Consider the following 20,132-nt stretch of genomic DNA (forward strand, 5'->3'; position numbering starts at 1 on the left):
TATAAAACACAGCTCGTCAAGACACCACAGAGACATCTCAACACATTTGCACCCCGAGGACACAGAATAAAATAAAATGCACAGAATAGGCGGGCGGGGGGGGGGGGGGTATGAAGAAAAAAGACATGCGCAGCTCCATGCAGGAAACACTGCATGAGTTGGTGTGTTAGCCGTAGCTTGAATTACCGGAAGCGAACCGGCTTTGATGCTGCAGAAATGATGACGGCGTGATAAGCATTGCAGACCCTCGCCGCTAAAAATCTCATGCACTGGCGTCCACAACAGTTCAACACTTCGGAATCGAGAGTCGTTGAGATTCGTGGCGGGTATGGTGATAATAATCTGTGACGCCAAGAGTGCACTATAGCGTATCCGTACGATATATAAACTGGAAAAATATCCTGATAAGCAGCTTTAATTTCAAGACACAAGAGACGCTTAGACGATTATATTTATTCAGATGGAGCAGGACTGAATTTCCCTTGCACGCAGTGCTTTTCTATTCTTCTCACTTTATTTCTCTCTTTTTTCTTTGTATGCGTTTGGGTTCGGTAGAGAGACTGGACCCAATAATAGAACATGTGACAATAATAGAACATGTTAAGTTTCACTGGAAGAATATTCTTCGCTGTATTTAAAAGGCCTACAGCTTTTGCAATCTCGCTCCTCAGTAAATATGGTTCCTCCGAAAGAGATGCTCCTCAAAAATTACGCCCAAGAACTTCCAGGAAGCCCAACTGGGCTTCCGGCAGTACACTGTTGGTCCATTAAAATCGTGATTTTATTAATCAGCATATGTAATTCATACTCACTGACTTCGAAAATTTCCGCGTGCACCGCGCACCCATTTCCTGCTTTTGAAGGCTACGTGTTGGGCGCGAGACGAGAAGGAACTTGGCAACAACTGGCGTGGTTCCGTTTGCACGTCGTTGCACTTAGCCGAAGGAAAGTATATTGCTTGCGTGAAATATATATTCATTTCACCAATAGAAATGATAAGTAATAAAGTCTACGTAGTGTAATCAACGCAGGCATTTGAAGACATACCGATAACAGGGAACCTGTGAGTTGCTAATATGGCTAATAATATTTCTGCACGTCTACGCGTGATTTCAACTGAATTGAGTTTGAGGAAAATAAAAGAGGATATGGACGGTCATATCCTCTGTAGATACACATGCACGTTACTTGATTATTGCCAAATGTTCCGGAGCTGCAACGTGCGAATGTGTAAAAAGATTTGTTTAGCGTATGGGTAAGCTGGCCATTGTGCTCGCTTCTGTTTGCGAACACCGAAAGCCTTTCAGGCAAAGCACATCCAGAAGAACACAAAAACACTTCGTCGTTACCGGGCTTTATCAGCACACGATGGCTCACCGTGGACAAAAAAGTAAACTCGTCTGTGTGCTGCATATCATGTTGATTCGTTCTCGTCGGAGAAGACACAGCGTCGTACGTGCGCTCGCTGAAAAAATACCTCGGTAAATGGTGGAAATAATTCTAAAGTCATCATATTGTGCTCCGTATGCGTACAAGGCGCGTCTTAGTTACATAATTAACTTTTACGGGTGCATCTTCGCACTCACCAAATTCCGCTGGTCGTTTTCGTGCAGCACAGTGTATAGTGTGCCGGGGTGCGTTCAGTGTACGCAGACTGAACGGAAGGGGACCAAAGAAACGTGACGTACGTTGCACTGAGACGGCCAGCATAACCTGCACTCTGAAGTCAGTGTAAAGTTTTTCTGCGCTACAACGACCAGTGGAATTAAAAACGGTGAAACCCGACTCTGTCACGTCACGATGGCTTACTCATGCTCGCTTGCTTCTTAGCAGTTCGTTCCGTGGAATTCGCCATGAATCTACGGGATACAGTGGTAGCAAAAAGACGGCGTTCATGTAAGTGTGGGGACAGAGGTGGCGATATTGCTGTAAAGAGAGTACTTTGAATCACGTGATGTGGGTATTTATAATTGGGGGTTTACGTCGCGAGACAACTGAGGTCATGAGCGACGCCACAGCGGTCGGTCTGTGGATTGCTTTTGCCCACGATGGAAGCTCATCACACGGCACCCCGTATTTAACGTCCCTCGCGGAAGGCGGCGTGTCTAAGCAACTTGTACCCTCCCACCAAGTTGCTGGCGTCCTCGGCCGGGTTCGATGTGTGGTATTGAATGACAGTATGACCCAATATGGATACTCACGAAACGCACTACAGCGAATCAAAGCATGTGCCACGCATCTTTTCGTTTCGACGACTAATATTTCCTGTCTTCATTGTTGCTTGTATGCTGGTCACAAGCATAGTCACAAGACATATGAGACGTTCTTCAGCTGACGTACCAAATCACAGAGGAAAAATACTGGAATACACCGCCGGGCAAACGAGCGCGCAGGAAGGCTGCACTGAATGCTCTGTATGCACCTACATGCATGTGGAAAGAACAACGCGCTCGATGGTACGAATGATACGACCGTATCCCCCATCGCACGGTCACTATAAGAAGCCCTCTGGGCCGCCAAATGAAATAAGAGGCCGTCACTGGGCATGCCCAGAATCCAAATAATGTTTCGTGCAATGCATAGTGACGACTCTTGATTTCTTTGGAACCCCAAAGCGCTTGTGTGCCTTGTTCAAAAGCTATATACAGGGTGTCTTTTTTTTAGGCGATACAAATTTTTCGTAAAAAAACTATAAGGGCTATAGACATCCTGTTTTCACTTCTATCATCTCTGGGCCGGCGGACGTTCTTGACCATATGTTGCTCGACCGTCAAATGACTAATTACCTAAAAATCGTTAATTAACTTTTTAATAATAAAAGCTACGAAGTTGTCCCAATGAGAACATCTGTTCCTTTCGGTGACCTGATATCGTAGCCGTTTCCAGAACAAAAATCCGTTCGGTAGATCGTCCGCAAAAAATTCCTGAAGGAATACCATTTTTTCTTTATTTTCTTAATTGCGCATCTTCGGAGACGCGTCTTTTCTTCACCCCCTATGTGCGATGGTGAAGGACCCTCATGTGTCGAAGATGTCGCCACAGTGCCGCCTTATGCGTCGAAGACTAGCTTTAACTTGCGGAAATAAAACAAAAACACATGTATTGGGTGACGCTATCTGAACTGCCCTTATCGGGATCCGGACATTTCGGTGCACGGACGTTTCGGTGCACCGACATTTTGGTGCAAAACGTTGCTGAGGGGTCCCCGAAAAATGGTCCCGGGAATGGCTGTCACAATGTCGACATACCGTAGTAAAACAAATGGAAGAGGGCGGTTGGCATCGAAGGTAGTGTTGTCAAGAAATTTGGTTTACATAGAGAAGGACGTGCGTTATGTATTTTTTGTGCACTATTATAGATTTAAGACCTGATCTGCATGTGTTCGTGGTCGAAATGTCCTGCACCGAAATGTCCTAGACCCTCCCTTATCTTGTGCATTTTCTGTTAATCTTTTTCCAGGCTGCAAGAGGCGACAGTGTGCTCTTTCACCCTCTCACATTGGGGGCAAAGGAAAGACGGGTCTCCGAAGACGCGCAATGAACATAATAAAGAAGAAAAAAAGGTGTTCCTTCGCGATTTTTTTGCGGACGATCTACCGAGCGGATTTTTGTTCTGAAAACGGCTACGATATCAGGTCACCGAAAGGAACAGATGTTCTTATTGGGACAACTTCGTAGCTTTTATAATTAAAAAGTTAATTAACGATTTTTAGGTAATTAGTCATTTGATGGTCGAGCAACATATGGCTAAGAACGTCCGCCGGCCCAGAGATGATAGAAGTGAAAAGAGCATGGCATATCGCCTAAAAAAAGACACCCTGTATATATGTATGCATACTGAGCCGAAGCCCGGTGATGCCTTCAGGGTCACCGCCGTAACATCGATACGACAGCCGTCGGCAAGAGCACCAGTCCATGCACCTATCTCTTCCAGGCGGACGGATGCTTACGCCTCCACGAGTAACTGAAAAGAAAAGGAAAATCTTCAGACCTTACCTACCTTACACGCCTTAATTACCTATACTTACAAAAGTGGAAATAATCTATCAGTCCTGGGTAAATAGATGCGGAGTACATCAACATGGAGCAGAATTATGGGAAGTGGGAAGGGCAAGAGTAACATTTTGTGTAGAGCTATGTTTAGGAAGATAATTAATCCAGGGATGGGTTAGGATGGGTTAGTAAGGTTGAAACTATCTGTACTGGAACTATACGGGCTGTTTCATTTAAATCCCAGGGCTAAATAATTCGCGAACCGGTGCATCAATCGAAGAACGTTCTCTTTTACAAGTATCTATCCAATACCGCCTAAAAGCTGCGCACCGTGTGAATCAGTGGGAGACGATCGTTCTTTAAATCAAAATTCAAATGAGTTTCGTGAAAAAAAAAAAAAAAACTTTAAAGGAAGGGTGCCGTCGGCATTAAAATCGGTACTATATACCCATTGTGAGACTTTCAAATATAGTTTTATTAGCTTGTCCATAAACAGCGCGATGACCTTCTAATATGTCACCTTCAGTGGACCTTCAGTGGACACCTTTTAGAGAAAAATCTGCCGCCGAAGTGGGTCATTTGTTGCAGTAATTAATTGGTTTCGGCATACATATTTTTGTCGCGGCTGGTTGCGGTGAAGCGCAAAAGAACGCTCTTCCACTCCCTTAGTCCACCGATGAATTATACGTCGTTACACCAATAAATTACGTCCTTTTGTGCTTCGCCGCGATCAGCCGCGACAAAAATATGTAAACCGAAACCAATTAATTACTGCAACAAATGACCTGCTTCGGTGGCAGATTTTTCTGTAAAAAGTGTCCACTTCACTGAAGGTCCCAAAAGGAGTAGTACCCATTTTAATGCCGACAGCACCCTGCTTTAGCAGTTTATTTTTATTTTTTTACGAAACTCATTTGATTTTTTTAAAAATAATAAGCGCCTCCCGCTCATTCACACGGTACGCAGCTCGTATAGGTGGTAGCGTACAGATACTCGTAAAAAAGAACGTTCTTCGATTGGTGCACCCGTTCGCGAATTATTTTGCCAGATGATTTAACTGACACGCCCTGTATATCTTTCCCATACAACGCATTGGGGAGGTAAAATGGCTTAAGGGACATATTAAAGGGCAGACACGCACAGGCCTGTGGGGACACTTAGACAAGGGCATGTGCGCTCATAGTGGACCTACATTAGGGGAAGGCACGGGATCCCCGGTGTTTAGTGACTTAGAGGCAGCATTAGATAGAAATAGCACTGGATGTAAAGGCTTTGCTATTTGGAAAGTGGGGTAAAGTGAAAACCAGGTTGGATATCTTGTAGGAGGACCACGTCAGACGCAGCACACCAGGAACACGAACGATGTCAGGGACTACGTACGAGGAGCCGGAGCCTGGTGTCATGGATGAGTCCCGGAGCAGCGCACCGGGAAACTGGACCAGCTGTACAAGACGAAGACCACAAGACCAAGACAAGTGCCGCACAAGACCAAGTGCCAGGAAGGCGATCCAGACCAAAATCGCTCCAGAACCCCGTCTAACTGTTCCTTCTTGCACACACTGATTCGCCACCCGTTCGTCTTTTTCACCTCATTCTCCTTGACCATGACAAGGCTCACGATCGAACAATGCTAGCAAAGGTGTATGCCAGAGCCAAATTGCACAAGCAATGAAGCGTTGCCTTTAGTGGCAGACTTCGGTTGAATTCCAAGAAGAAATATCAGTGAATTGAGAAATGAAGAGCAAACTTATAGAGAGATGGACGACACATCATTTGCTCTTCATCGTTACACATATATATTGCTGCAAACTGGGCCGCGATCCTGCTTCTCCCGCGGGGCCCTAGGCTAGAAGTCAGTTTGGCTCGTTTGGACGCTGTGAACATTTTAGGTCCTTCAGGCCCTAAGTTGCTTTTCGTCTCTTCTGTGGGTCCTCGGCCACCGCAACCCCATGCAATTGGTCGCATTGCAGGCTCTGCTGCGGTTTCTTGAGTCTTGAGTTGGGTTCTGGGTTTGCCTCAGACGCTTTCAGACGTATATGTCGCCACAGTTCCCTTAGAAGTCGCCCAGGACGCACATTCCCCCAGGGCGTAAGTCGTGACGTTACTCACCTCCGTGAGGCCGACAACGGCGAGCCCTTTCACTAACACCACCACCACCACCACCACCACCATCTTGAGTCGACCAAGTTGATGAGTGCTTTGTAACTTATGGCTTCTATACGTTGGGACCACGAGACTTGCGTCTATACGTCGTGCCTTGAGATTGTGATCGATAACTGCGACATTATGTTGTGACCCACGCTGTGTTGTCTCTTTGCTCTGACTGCAGCTGGCTTTCTTTCATCGATGGAGCTCCTTCTCTTACTGCCGTATTTCGATTTTTTTCTTTCTTTTTAACTGCGTTGGTGTACTGGGTTAGCTAATTCGACTTAGTCGCGACTCACCTCCCCATTTTTTGCTTCTTCTTCTTCTACTTGGCGTTGCACACAGCCAAAGGCTTCTGTTCATTGGCTTGTGTGTGTCGTTCTGTTCTGTTCTGTTTTTGCTTCTGTTCTTCATCATTATCCCTTCCTCCTCCTTTCCCCTGGAAGCTGATTGAAGGTACGATTTCGGGAAATTTTACCCCCTCCCCCGCACTCTTAACAAATCTTCAGCAGCATCCACCGGTTTCCTCCACCATCGGTCCCTTCTATCCGCAACAGTGGGCAACCAGCTAGCAACTCAATCAGCACCCGTAGAAGTGGAACACGATTTTACTGTCCAAGAACTTGAACGTGCCATCAAAGCCGCATCTGGCAAACGAACGTCTCCAGGACCAGATGGGATAACCTACAAGTGCTTGGCAAATCTTGGACCGAACGCTAAAGAAATATTACTGAAGATATACAACAAAAGCTGGCAAACAGGAAAGCTCCCCCCCCCCTCCCCTGAACTGGAAGCAGCAAGGGTATTACCCATAAGGAAACCCGCCAAGCCTAAGAACGAAATCGAATCGTACAAACCTATCAGTCTCACAAACTGTGTAGCGAAAGTAATGGACAGAATGATCCTTGCGCGCATTCAGTGGTGGCTAGAACACAACGGAAAACTCCCAGATGAGATAGCCGGCTTCAGAAAAGCAGGATGCACAACAGACTGCATCACTGACCTTACAACTGATGTGCAACATCTCAAAGCCATGTCTGCAATAACCATAGCCGTATTCCTTGACAAAAAGAGCGTTTTCGACTCTGTCAGCCACGCCCATGTGATTCAGGCAGCTAAGACATCAGGCCTCGAAGGAAGAACAACAGCATGGATCCGAAGCTTCCTAACTGACAAAAAGGTCTATATGGAGACGGCAGATGGCGAAACCAACATGATCACCCTTCAAAAAGGCGTACCACAAGGCGCAGTACTAAGCCCGACTTTATTTAATCTCGTCTTGGCACAGATGGCAGAGATTATCCCCCGACGAGTCAAGTTCACCATACACGCTGACGATGTCTGTATTTGGATTGACCTTTCGCCTTATTTCTGTTGTTGGACATCCGGGACAAATATCAAGTACATTCAGCAAACACTAGAACTTACTCTCCTACCGATTGCCATCTTCCGAGAAGACTTGTCACTAGAAAAAACAGTGTACCTACCCTTCACCCGCAAGCGCCTAAAGAACTTTCACCTTCCAACCAAATGGAATCCGATACAACGTGTTAAGAAACACAAGTTTCTCGGCTTCAAAATCAACAGAAACTTAACCTGGTACACTGTACACTGGTGAAACACTGTACAAGTGAAGGCACTCACGGAAGCCACAAAGAAATACATCAACATAATAAAGTTGCTTGGTGAACCCCGCAGGGGCAACGGGAAAGCACTTCACTTCCTCCACACTGGGCTCATCCGACAAACCATAGCTCACAGTATCCCTCATCTTCATCATCTCTCCCCAACCCAAGGAGGATACCTGCAGCGCATACTTAGTCGAAGCCTCCAAATATGCCTAGGAGTCCCCAGGACCGTAAGGACAGCACTTGTACTGACAGAAGCAAGAGAGCCCCCCATCCAAGTGCTAAGGAAACAAGAGGCGGAGCAGCACCTGATACGTCTCCTCACCAAGCACACGGCGCCCCCGCTGATCCAGAAGATTCATAAGCATAACTCTCCAATACATTGAGCACTTGCGTAGATCAAAAGATGCTTGCCGAAGCGCATGGTTCACAGTCATCACCAGGTTATTGTCCCTTGGCTGTTGTCACCCCCACCAACCCACACAGAAATCCTTCGTATTTGGAAAAAAGGGCAAACCCCATGTCTGGCTCTCAAGACGCTTTCTATGGCCCACCTTGAGCAACAGTTTCCAGACTCAACACACATCTACACGGACGGCTCCTCCGCTAACGGAAGATCATAGAGTGCTTTCACTGTAAAAGGCTTCACCAAGGGATACCGCCTGTCGCTCGCAACAACTTCCACTGCTGTAGAACTACACGCCATACTAAAAGCCCTCCGCCGCATCGACAGCTCCCCAGTATAAAAGTGGGTACTCTGCTCAGACTCGAAAGCCGCCCTGGCCACTATCATCAAGCAGGATACGGACGATCAATGGTGTACCACATCTACAAAGCATACACATCTGTAGTGGGAAAGGGGCACACCACCTCTCTCCAGTGTACCTTCCCACTGCGGAATACCAGGAAATGAAGTAGCTGACTATGCAGCAAAGGATGCACTGGGTAAAACCAAGTTATCGGCAATACCTTTCACAAAATCGAACGCCAAGACATTCCTCCACAAATCGACAATCAGCCAAATCGGTCCAAGAAAAGCTGGAAGCCAGCACTCCGGCACACAGATTTCCTGTCTCACATAGACCCCGATCTCACGGCAATCATTCCTCATGACATCAGCCGAAGCCTCCACATGGCTATTCACCGGATTCGACTCGGCGCGCTATATACTGCCACCACCCAATTCCAACTCGGTATTGTGGCCTCCAGACTGTGCGACATCTGCAAAGTGCCCCAGGACACGTTACACGTACTTATACAGTGCCCAGAACAAGAAGACTCAAGGGAAAGACTGTCCCACGCACTTCAAGCACTGGACAAAAGACCATTCTCTTACTGCAAAGTAATGGGAAGATGGCCTACAAGGGAACAAGACATGAAGGCACTCAAGGCATTGTGTGTCTACCTAAAAGAAAGCGGTATATACTGCCGCTACTAGCAGCCACACATCATAAACCTCAAAACCACCTAAATGAGATGGAGCTGCAGGCACCCTTAGGGCAGCAACCCTGCTCCAAGTCTTTCCTCCATTTTTTTCTTTTTTTCCAGTTAATTGCTACTACTACCCCCCCCCCCCCCCCCAGTCTACGCCACTGTACGTACTAATGAGGTTCGACGTGATATACCTCTAATTGGATGACCGTGGAGGCCTAACATCCATTCTCCGACGGTTTCTTGCCACTACGGATTAAAAACTCATTATTTTATTTCGTATTATAATTCAACCTCGCTGAAAGGCTCAGCACGCAAAATATAACTGCCGTCAGTAAACATTCCGCGCATCCAGGAATTCTCGAAAGAACCAGCAAAACGTCGTAGTTTCCGATTCTCTAAGAGTATACGTGACGTCAGCACGAGTTCTGTCGTCTGTCCCCCAGTAACAGCGCGCCCTCCGCTCTCCGCTCAGCTTTGGAAGATTGCCAGCAACTGTGGTGAAAGTATTGCAATCGACCTTTCGAAGAGCAACGGTGCCAGTCGCGTGGCAGATTGCGCATCCTATGACGTCACACTCCACATGGTACCTGAATTGCTGTTAGTTGAAATTGCGTTAAATACTCTCATTGTTCCTTCCTAATTACATCTATGGAGGCGGCTTAACTTGCACACAGATGTTACGTCGGCATCATTCAGATTTTACGAGGAACCATCAAAATCAAGCGTATATTACGAGTGAAGAACAAAAATTTTGTATTGCATGAAGAACGCTTCCTCTTCCTGGAACACCTGCGAGGAAAAATCAGATTGGACTGTGCTACAGACAGCTACTACGTATACGAAGATATCTATCGAATTAGATCTCCCCTGGTACAAAAGACGAACGGCAAATCGTAAACGTCCTGTGGCAACAGTAAAAGAAGAAATAGAATGGAAGTGGGGGAAAAAGGGGGAGGGGAGGGGAAAAAAAGGAACATATGGAGCTGCAGGTGTAACTTATTAACTCTATAACGCTGGCATGGAAACCTATAGAGAGGTTTCGGACTATCCAATTTTATCAGATATAATCCGATAAATACTATCCCAAAGTGTTTGTAAAATTGTCGGATTTATCCGAAACGCTCCGATTTTTGTCAGCCCGAGAGTTGTAATGCTGTGGCTTCCCGCGTTTCACATTTTTGTATTTCGGAGGCTAGCCACGACTAACTACTACTAGCACTAACACGACTAGCCAATACTACCTAGTCTTGGCTTGCCTATATATCTACTTTTGGCTATCGGCAGTTCTATGTACATTTATTTTGTACGGAATATGACAACTCGAACGGAAGATGCACGTGATCATCAAATGCAAACTAACGTGAGTGTCGTCGCCGTTTCCAACAGCTTTAATTTGTGATGTTTTCTTTTCTATCGCTTCTTCGTGACGTTACCACAAAAGACTGCATTCGTCACTAGAATATGAGTGCTTTACCGCTGAGTGAGTGACACTGAAGTAACTTTCACTGAACTCAGTGCACCGATGATACCCCACTCATCTTGAGCCCTAGAGAACAACTGCTGGATGCGAATTTATGTTTCCTGTCTCGTCCTAGATCTTCTTCAAGGTGTGAGGCGAGGCCTCCTCACGGCGGGGCCTCTTTCCCACCTTTCCACCCCAGGCGTTACGGACGGTATAAGACGCAAGGTCGGTCCCGTTAGTCCGACACAGAGCGGTTTCGTAGAACGGCGTTTCCAGGTAGACAGTAGCCATTAAAGGGCACTTCTCAATGCGCAGGTTAATGATATCCGGCTTCCCACCCTTGCATTTCCACCGCCCGTGGAGTACAATTTGGAGGCCACTTTCTTCAGGCATGAGTGCGCAGGCCTTTCTCCTGTTCTCAAGACGCATACTCGCCAGTTATAGTTTCACGTGCAGTGATCGTCTGTCTCAGTGAGCGTTTTTGCGCATTGAATGTACGTGAGAGGTTTGTGCTGCCGTTCCTATTCACGTGAAAATCATTTCGCGGCTTTGCATATATACACGACCAGGCTGCTAAGGCGGACTGTTCTGATATTCCTGTTTGCAGCCCAAGGATGCCGTCCAAAGCTATGTACCGCTCCAGCAGGTAAATGTTGCGTGCATGACATGTGTCAATGATTCAGGAATGTAGTGGCGTGTTCTTGCACGGCAAGTTGAATGCTTCGTGCCGTGTTCTGGGAATCGAAAGAATATGGATGTGTTTTCCTTGTCAACGGTCTGTTTAGACTGTTACGCGTGTTAAGGTTAAACAACTGTAAAGGCAAGGTCCATTTCATCCTCCAGATGATTGCATTGATCAAGACAATGCGCACTTCTTGTTCCTATGAAGATGTATTCTGCATATACATACAAAAAGGGGAAAAAATGCACAGCCGCATAAAGCTTAATGACGTAGACACATCCAGGTGCCTTCATTTATAGGCTCATATATAATGCTAGAACAAGTGACATGATAGCAGTGTTGCATTGGTGGACACCCATGCACTTGTGCCCTCCACTGTGATAATTAAGAGTTCAAATGGTAGAGTTCCTGCTATGAAATGTATCGTGTCACTACATGCACCAGTGGTTCATATAAGTAATGACTCCGAAGTTGTCTCCAAGTCGCAAATGTGAAATCTCGTTGTTGTCTAGGTCCTGTAATGAGTGGCATCGTGACACGGTACATACACCACCGATTGACATGACACGTTACTCAAATGGATATTAGGTTACTGCAGAATTCCTGAGTGACCCGCCGATGGCCCATGGCCCGACGCAAGATTAAAGAATTGAAATTCTGCGAGTCGCGTCGGCTGTACGAAATCTGATGCAAATCGCACTCTCTACATTTTGCGATACTCGTCATGGACTACGAATGACTTCCCGGAGTCTCATGTTCCCGGAGAGGTTCACCGTTCGTCTTAGTCTGGGGGGAGGGAGATATATTTATTAGAACAAGGAAAAAAAAACGAGGAAAGGTCAGCCAAACGGCATGTCGGCTTTTTATTCCGCAAAAAAAAGAAAAGAAAACGAAAAGAACAAAAGAAAAAATACACAAAAGTAAAATAAAAAGAAAAGAATTGAGGAAATAAATCATAAACTAACAAAAGGTGAAAGCAAGATGAGATATATTAAAGACAAGAACGACTTAAAAAAAAAAAAGATGAGGGTAAAGCGTATGAGGTGAGAGGTGAGGGTGAGGCACTGAAGAATGAGATGGGGGGGGGGGGGGCACGACTTGAGTTCACACAGGCTGATCATGAGACCTGTGTCGCTGAGGGACGTCAAGACTTCTTTTGTCACAGACCGCTGTGTGGGATGTCGTACTGCTCCGGAGCAGAGTGGCCAGGGATCGACCCATGACGTCGCTTGTTTAAAATATATGTCTGAATGTTCCTTATATAGTTGACAGCTAGTACCTCGTGGACGGTATAAAACAAAACTGGCAGGTTTACTGCACCGCCGAACGTGTAGTGATACAGAGGGCATGTGCTGATTTTCTGCAGACGGTTCGAACAGAGCTGGGGGGGGGGGGGGGGAGGATATATTTATTAGAACAGAGATAAAAGGTGAAGAGGAGCTGGTTCGATACAGACTATCCCGCTTTCTAGCTTTGCTTCCGTAGATTACGGAGATACAGTTATATGACAGTAAAACCCGAGACTATAGACAGTTAATAAAAACGGACACACTGCACATGTATAAACACACAAACAAACAGTGTGTGTACGTTTTTTGTTAGCTCCTTATAGTCTCAAGGCTTTATACTGTCATGTATTCTGGTCATCAGCTCGCTTGCTTCTTAGCAATCCTTACAGGGATGTGTTGTGCTGCGCGTTGTTAGACCTTCGAATTTTCCGTCTTGTTGCTTTCTTCTGTTTCACATCATATCACACAAGTGGGCTCCCGTAGCCGGAGCTCTAGTTACGTATTTTTAGAATAGCTGCAAGTAGACAGCGGCTGATAATCACGCACACAATTCCAAAAACTCGCTTCAGGAAGCATGACCCACAAAAACGACCAGTGCTCGCACAACACATGCTGCAGTACACCCAAAGAATCCTTGCGCCAACAGGAGGACCGACCATATTTTAGACGCGTGTGCCTCTATTATATAGTATAGCCGCTACACCCATCACAAGGTCAATACCTTGCAAGGTGCGTGTGTCATAACGCAGCCAGTTACAGATAGATGCGTTGGTCCTTTCCTGAACTGAATGTCAATACACAGCAGTGTGTCGTGTATTCACAGACAGCCAGTTCGTTACGGTTGGGGCCGCTCATGTAACACCACAGCATGTTGTTAAATGTGTCGTTTTACGTTATATAGACATCTACCGATCAATAGAAGCATGTTGCAGTTATCATCAGTTTAGTTGAGCATCCTCATTGTTTCCGAGACCTTCGTCTACATCTCGAACACGCGACGGACGGTTTCCGTTGGCGTCACCATCTCACCAGCGGCTGGGAAACGCACACCTTGACGAGGGCCATCGCTTTGGGCAAGCGAGAAAAACAGGAAACAACGAGTGGCAGACCGGACGGAAATCTCAAAGCGTGTTCACTGGGCGATGTTTTTTATTTGCCTCTCTCCCTCACTTTGTATACGGTATAGACAGGGGCACCTTTGCCACCGGAAGCTCCCGTCGACCTGCACCCCTCCAGGCTTCTGAAGGACACAACACACACTCTCTCACTCTGTTTAGCAAAAAAGAAAAAGTGCAGAAAGCCCTCTCCCTTGCCATTATATGCTTCATTCAGTGACAGCCACCCCTGGCCATTATTGCCCGCGTCGTCCCTCAGGCTTGCTTCCAGAAGATATCGACAATAGGTGCGTCTTCTAGGTGCGGCTCTTTAAAGGTCTGACGCAAGAAACCAGATCACGATTTTCATTTATTCATTCGCTGCATCGAAGCTTGAGCAGCGTGAATGAAGCCGTGATGAATGGAAGCGTCGGTTGTGTCGGGCCGTTGACGGTGGATGAGCTGCAGTGACAGAATAAAGGGTGCAAGAAGAGCAGGCTGGGATGTACACAAGGATCGTTGCTGGCAGGAGAATGATGAGGCCAGTATTGAAATGGAGTCTACGTGTGAAGGCCGGCAGAGATGATGTGTCTTCACCCATGTAACGGCAAATATATGCCTGAACATGAAGGTCTGATCTTCAAGACAGGAACCTACACGCACGAGGAACAACAAAAGCGATGCCTTGGTTCTGGTCTTTGGACAATTGTTGTGGGAAGCTGTAATACATTTTCTGCCACAAAAGTTCGGAGACCAATTAGATGGTGATGGTGATGTGATTAGACCAATTCGACCTCTTCCATTGGTTATAAATTGCAAGATCTACAGAAGGGAACACTCTTTGCAAGGTCAGAGCTCAAACGCCTAAGAGGAGGACTCAGCACCGAACTCGCGCCGGCACCAACCATAGGTGGGCATTTTCCAGCGGCCTCACTCATCCTCACCTCACGAAGCACGTACTTTATTGGCCTCACTCACCCTCACCTAATTTTCCTCACCGGTAACTAGAGCTCAGTCGCCCTCACCGTCACATTCCATTTTATATTTTGCTCTCACAAACGTCACCTGATGGCATCGGGATCCCGAGAGGCCTCACCATCCTCATACTCACATGCCTTCACCTCATGAGGCTATTCACAACACTTATGGCCTCACGTATCTTCACCTCATGAGGGTCCTCATCCTCACGTGTCCTCACCTCATGAGGGCCCTCATGTCCTCACGGCGCCTCACGTACTTTCGTCTAATGAGGACCACATGGCCTCACGAGTCCTCATCCTCACGTGCCCTCACCTCATGAGGGCCCTCATGGCCTCACGGGCCCTCGCGTCGTGAATACCCTTAAGGTCATGACGCGTCTTCAAGTCACTAGGAGGCACATCAGCCTCAAAAGAACTTTCCCTCATGTTCACATGACACGTTGGCGTTGAACTGCTGTGTCGGTAGTTGGTACTAATGATATGGCGCGGCATTAAACTGTTTATAGGGCTTCGTGCTGTGCTTGGACAGTTGTTACAGGACAGCTGGACAGCTGTTGCTGAACAGTTGTTACTGTCACAGTGAGGTTTAACGTTAGTGTTTGGCATCAGCAAAGAGGAGCCCGAACCCATCACCTCATCCGTGAGGCTCCTGACGAAAGGCCTCATGACCTCATTCGTGAGGTCCCTCACGAAAGGCCGCATGGCCTCATCCGTGAGGTCCCTCACATAAGGCCTCACGGACTCATCTGTGAGGTTCCTCACGAAAGGCCTCACGGACTCATCCGTGAGGTTCCTCATAGAATACGTTGTACCCTCACGTATTGATGGCCTCACGACGACTGGCCTCATGAGGGCCCTCACGGTGGGCCTCATGAGGGACAATAACTCACGACTGTCCTCGTGAGGAACATTCAGCGTGGTCTGGCCTCACTCACCCTCACCTCATCGTCGTGAGGTGAGGGTGAGGCGTCTTCATGAGGGTTCTCATGATTGAGGACGCCTAGCTATGGCCCCAACTCCGTCCGTGGCATTTTTTCGATGTGTTTCTTTTTACCCTCGTGGTTTCCGTTATGGTTCTGGCTGTCGAGTTGCCTGTAACTGGGAGTCACAGGTTTGCGTTCACAGGCCTAGGTAGTATTCGGACAACCGTCATCGTAAGGCATGCTATACTGGTCGCTCTGTGAATTAAATTTGCTCGTCTGATGCCTCTGTACCGTTCCCTGAAATACCCACGGTATACGTAGCGGAGGACGACGCCTAAGTATCTTGCGCCATAACCAACTCACTGGCGTCGGCGGTCTAGTTCGAACTTCGAACGTGCATCCTTCTGATCAGTGACGTCTCGACTTGCACCGGGAAGATGAGGAATATTAACACGAAGCGAAGGAACAGCAACACTGCGTTGCTCTTATTTTGTTTTATGTTAATCCTCCTAACGATAGTGTTGCTGTGTCTGTTGATTCCTGTTGGACGTATAGATCTCGCTTCTCGTGCTCTGTTTTAACGTTCTTGTGCTCAAGCTTCCAAGATTCGTCCATCCGTCCGTCCGAGCGTGCGTTACGCGTCGTGATGCAGAAAGGAGCTTACAGAGAGGGGAAAGGGGGTACCATGTGTCTCCGCCTATGATTGCAACATGTGCAGCAAAACCCTCTCCTTCCTGTCGGCGTTGAGATCATCCTCTGTTTCTGGACACAGGTGTGCGGAAGCGCATGCGCGGGAACTCTACTATGCTGCGCTCTCTGCTAGTTCCCGGAAGGTCTCCGTTCGTGCCAATAAACGTTGAATCGGTCTTGGTGCTTAGTTATATAGGTACTATCCCATGTGCAACAATGTATGGGTATAGGATTTTCCGCCTGGCATTGTTCATTTCCTGATGTTGCACCAGTTGGTGTTTAGGCATGTAATTTCTACTTCCACTTCTACGTCTACTGACCCGCTCTTGAGGCTCAAGAAATGCATTCAAAACCTCGAACTTTTCTTTCTCTGACGACCACATCGGAGAGTGAGTGGACACCTGCTGACAGCGTTTGTGTACCTACAGAAGAACACGCGTTGACTGCGTCCACTATAGCGGCAGTCTTGCCTACCGTTTCAGTAGACTGGTATCTTATTAACAGGCAATAAAACAACAAGACGGCAGAGCGTTGTAGTGTAGCAGGCGGCAGGAGTAGGGCTATCCTTCTTTCCAATCGCCTCACTGAAAGGCCACTGCGGGGAACCTTTGCAGTGCACTGCTGGAGCTCTGGAGCTGCCGAGGGTGCTGTTCCAGCGGGTTTTGGCTACTTGGCCAGAGCTCTCCTGTGCTGAGACAGACGAGCACGACTCTGTGGAGCAGAAGCAGGCCGCTTCGGCGCCGCTATAAAGATGATCATTTGTAACTGTGGGAGAAAACGGCCGTTGGATTATAAACATTTGTGGCAATGGTACGCTCGAAAAGCATGGTCGAACGAATGGTCCCAGTGGCGTAGCCACAGGGGGGTTTCGGGGTTTCAGTCCCCACCCTACCCCGAAATCGTACCTTTGGTAGTGCATTTGGGAGAGGGAAAACGAGGGCGAAATCCTCTCCCCCGTGTAAAGTTCCCGTAGAACCCATGCTCCAAATATTTTTTCTGAGTACGCTACAGCATGGCCCGGACATGTTAGGTCAGAGGCTATAGTTCACCAAAAATGGGAGTGCAAAAAACGAGGTGCTGCAAAATTATTCAGATAGATAAGTGAGCTGCTCAGGATCCTGACGTTAGTGTAGCACTCAAACGGCACACGGCTGTCTCGCAGAAACCATATTTTAAATATTTTTTGCTACAAGAGTAGCCAGTTTCACGCACTTTGCACAACCTCGAGCGCTGAGAATTTAGCCGACTGGGCCCCACAAAAGCACCCAAAAAATAATAGCTAAAAGAAAACATCTTCTCTGTTCTTGCGCAACGTTTCTATGCAAGAAGGGCTGGAAGTTGTGTAAGCTGTGGTATACCACGGTTAAGCTATGTATTTCATAACCAGTTTCTATGAGAACCCCTGTCAGCCTTTGAAAGCTATCTGTAGTATGTAACCTACGGATCAAGCACCCCTTTGGCTACATGGAAGAAAAGTTTGCCCCATGAACGGGCGTTGGCCGGTAAATAAAGCTGATGAATAGAAGCGTCTGGTGGGACGACACAAAGGAGTGACTGGGGGACACACAATGCACTCCAACAGCGCGGGTTCAAGTTTCCAGACTTAAATGTCGTAACCGGCTTTTGTTCGCCAGTTTCAAAAGAAGAGCAGGTTTGAATTATCAACTGAAAGGTGCGTGCAAGGGCATGTCGTAACCCACCATGTCACAACCATTCTCTGGCCAGTGTCTACAGGGCAACAGGTTCAGTTGCCTTCGTCTGCTTTCATGTAGTATTTTATATATCCTGCTGTCAACACTATATTTTTTCCTTTTTTGGCATCTTGTTTATCATATTAGATATTTACATAAATAAACATTAACAACAAAGTAACGATCAGATGTCGACAATATTCAAAGACGGTGCGCGTTGTTCTTCTGATTGGATGCGTTCAACGAACACTGTTATCACGAGAGAACTGATGTTCTGAGGCTGGAACAACATAGAAGGGACAATCACATACAAGGCCTCTCTCATGTTCAACATTTGCCGCTGCGTCGTTCCCTGTCGTATGAATGTGTGTATGAGCGTGCAAAAATGTATGAGTGAAAGGAGGATGAGTGAGAGAGAGTGACTGGTTTGTCCCTTCAGATGACGTACCCTGGAAGTCGCTGAGAAGGCGTGTTAGGTTAGCTCAATTGGTAGAGCCCTAGACAGGTAATCCAGAAGATGTGGGTTCGAGTCCTACAGCTGGCTAACCTTTTCAGTGACTTTCATCTTTCACTGTTATCACGCCCACGCACTTGTACCCATACTAAGGCAGAATCATTTATATTGTAGACGTAACTGTAGTTGGGCATCCCAAGAGGAATCTTACACTTTGAAGTGCAGGTATGCAGTCAAAAATTGTGCAGTATATACGACTCTATCTGCACGGCTGTGACAGCAATTTGGCAAAACGGTTGATTTCATGCGATGCTTTTGCCTTGGTGGCCTCGACGGACAATGTGATAGCGAACCAAGCATAATTGAAACTCGATCAACAGAGATTTTCTCAAGATGTCACCAGAGTCAAGATGTCAACAGAGGTTTTCTGGAGATTTTTATCTCAGGGTGATGTTGAAGTTCCGTAAGGGGGGGGGGGGGGGGGGTTGTGACACACGTATTTGCTCACTTTAGGGTTTTCTTATTTGTTATTTTATTTTTTACCTTTTTGCCAAGTATTTTGGGGGTGTTGTTGTTAGGAGGCATTAAGGTGCGTGTGGGGTGTTCCTTGAAAAATCTCTGTCGAAGATTGAAAATCCCAGTGAGGGAGGGTGGGGGGGAGATGAAAATCCCTGTCGGGCAAACTTCCTTCACTTTTGTGCTTGCAACAGTCATGGTAGGAGGAAATTTTACTGCACATCTACACACTCGATCCTCCTCCAAACTAGGTGGTAACTAGCTAGGGTTGTAGTACAAGTTCATAACATCAATATAGGCTCGCAACGAATAAAAGAGATTTTAGAAAACATACCATAAAAAATAACGAGAACAGTAACAGTCATTCTGCTTTCGGCTTGCTCGTGTTAACTGTCCTTCTCCATACGACGGCGGCTATTAGTGCTTCTGTATACATTTACATTTCTTGGGATAGGGTCGTAGCCTTTAACCACCGATACTGCTTCTTCACATCCTCATCTTTTTTTATCATCACCTCATCATCATCTTCAGCTATAGTCGTGACGGTGCCCACACCTGTGAGATGCTGTCACTGCGGTGCTCTAGAAGATCTAGAGCACATTTTTCTTCATTGCCCACACTACCAACCTTCCCGAGCCACACTCTCCCTGCCTCTTAATCAGCTGGACTCCCGCCTCCTCTCTCTCTCAAAATTGCTTGGTCCCTGGCCAAATCCAGCCAACTAACCCTCTGCCCTCAAAGCTATTTTGACCTTTTTGGACACCACCGGACTTCGATACTTATTGTGAAGGGGCTCGTTATTTCATTCCCCACATCATCACCAGCATTGGGGTAGCGTAATCTCCATTCATCATCTCAAAATAAAGTTGTTGTTGCTGTTCCAACAACTGCAAGCTGCCTTCCAACATCACCACTATCCTCCATCATATTATCATAACTGATGCGACTCTTAATCAGGAAACAAAAACAGAAACGTTCTAGTTACCTTACAACCCATAGCATCTCAAGTCCCAAGGATTAGGCGGGCCCGCTCAAGAGATATAACTGCATATAAAAAAAATGAAACGAAAATAAAAGAAGAGCGCGCCTCCCAAATGTGTCATATCGAGTGTATACGTAACTTAGGAACACGCTGCTCAGTAACAGATAATT

Source organism: Ornithodoros turicata, chromosome 2 (assembly GCF_037126465.1).
Source record: "Ornithodoros turicata isolate Travis chromosome 2, ASM3712646v1, whole genome shotgun sequence".
NCBI lineage: Eukaryota > Metazoa > Arthropoda > Arachnida > Ixodida > Argasidae > Ornithodoros > Ornithodoros turicata.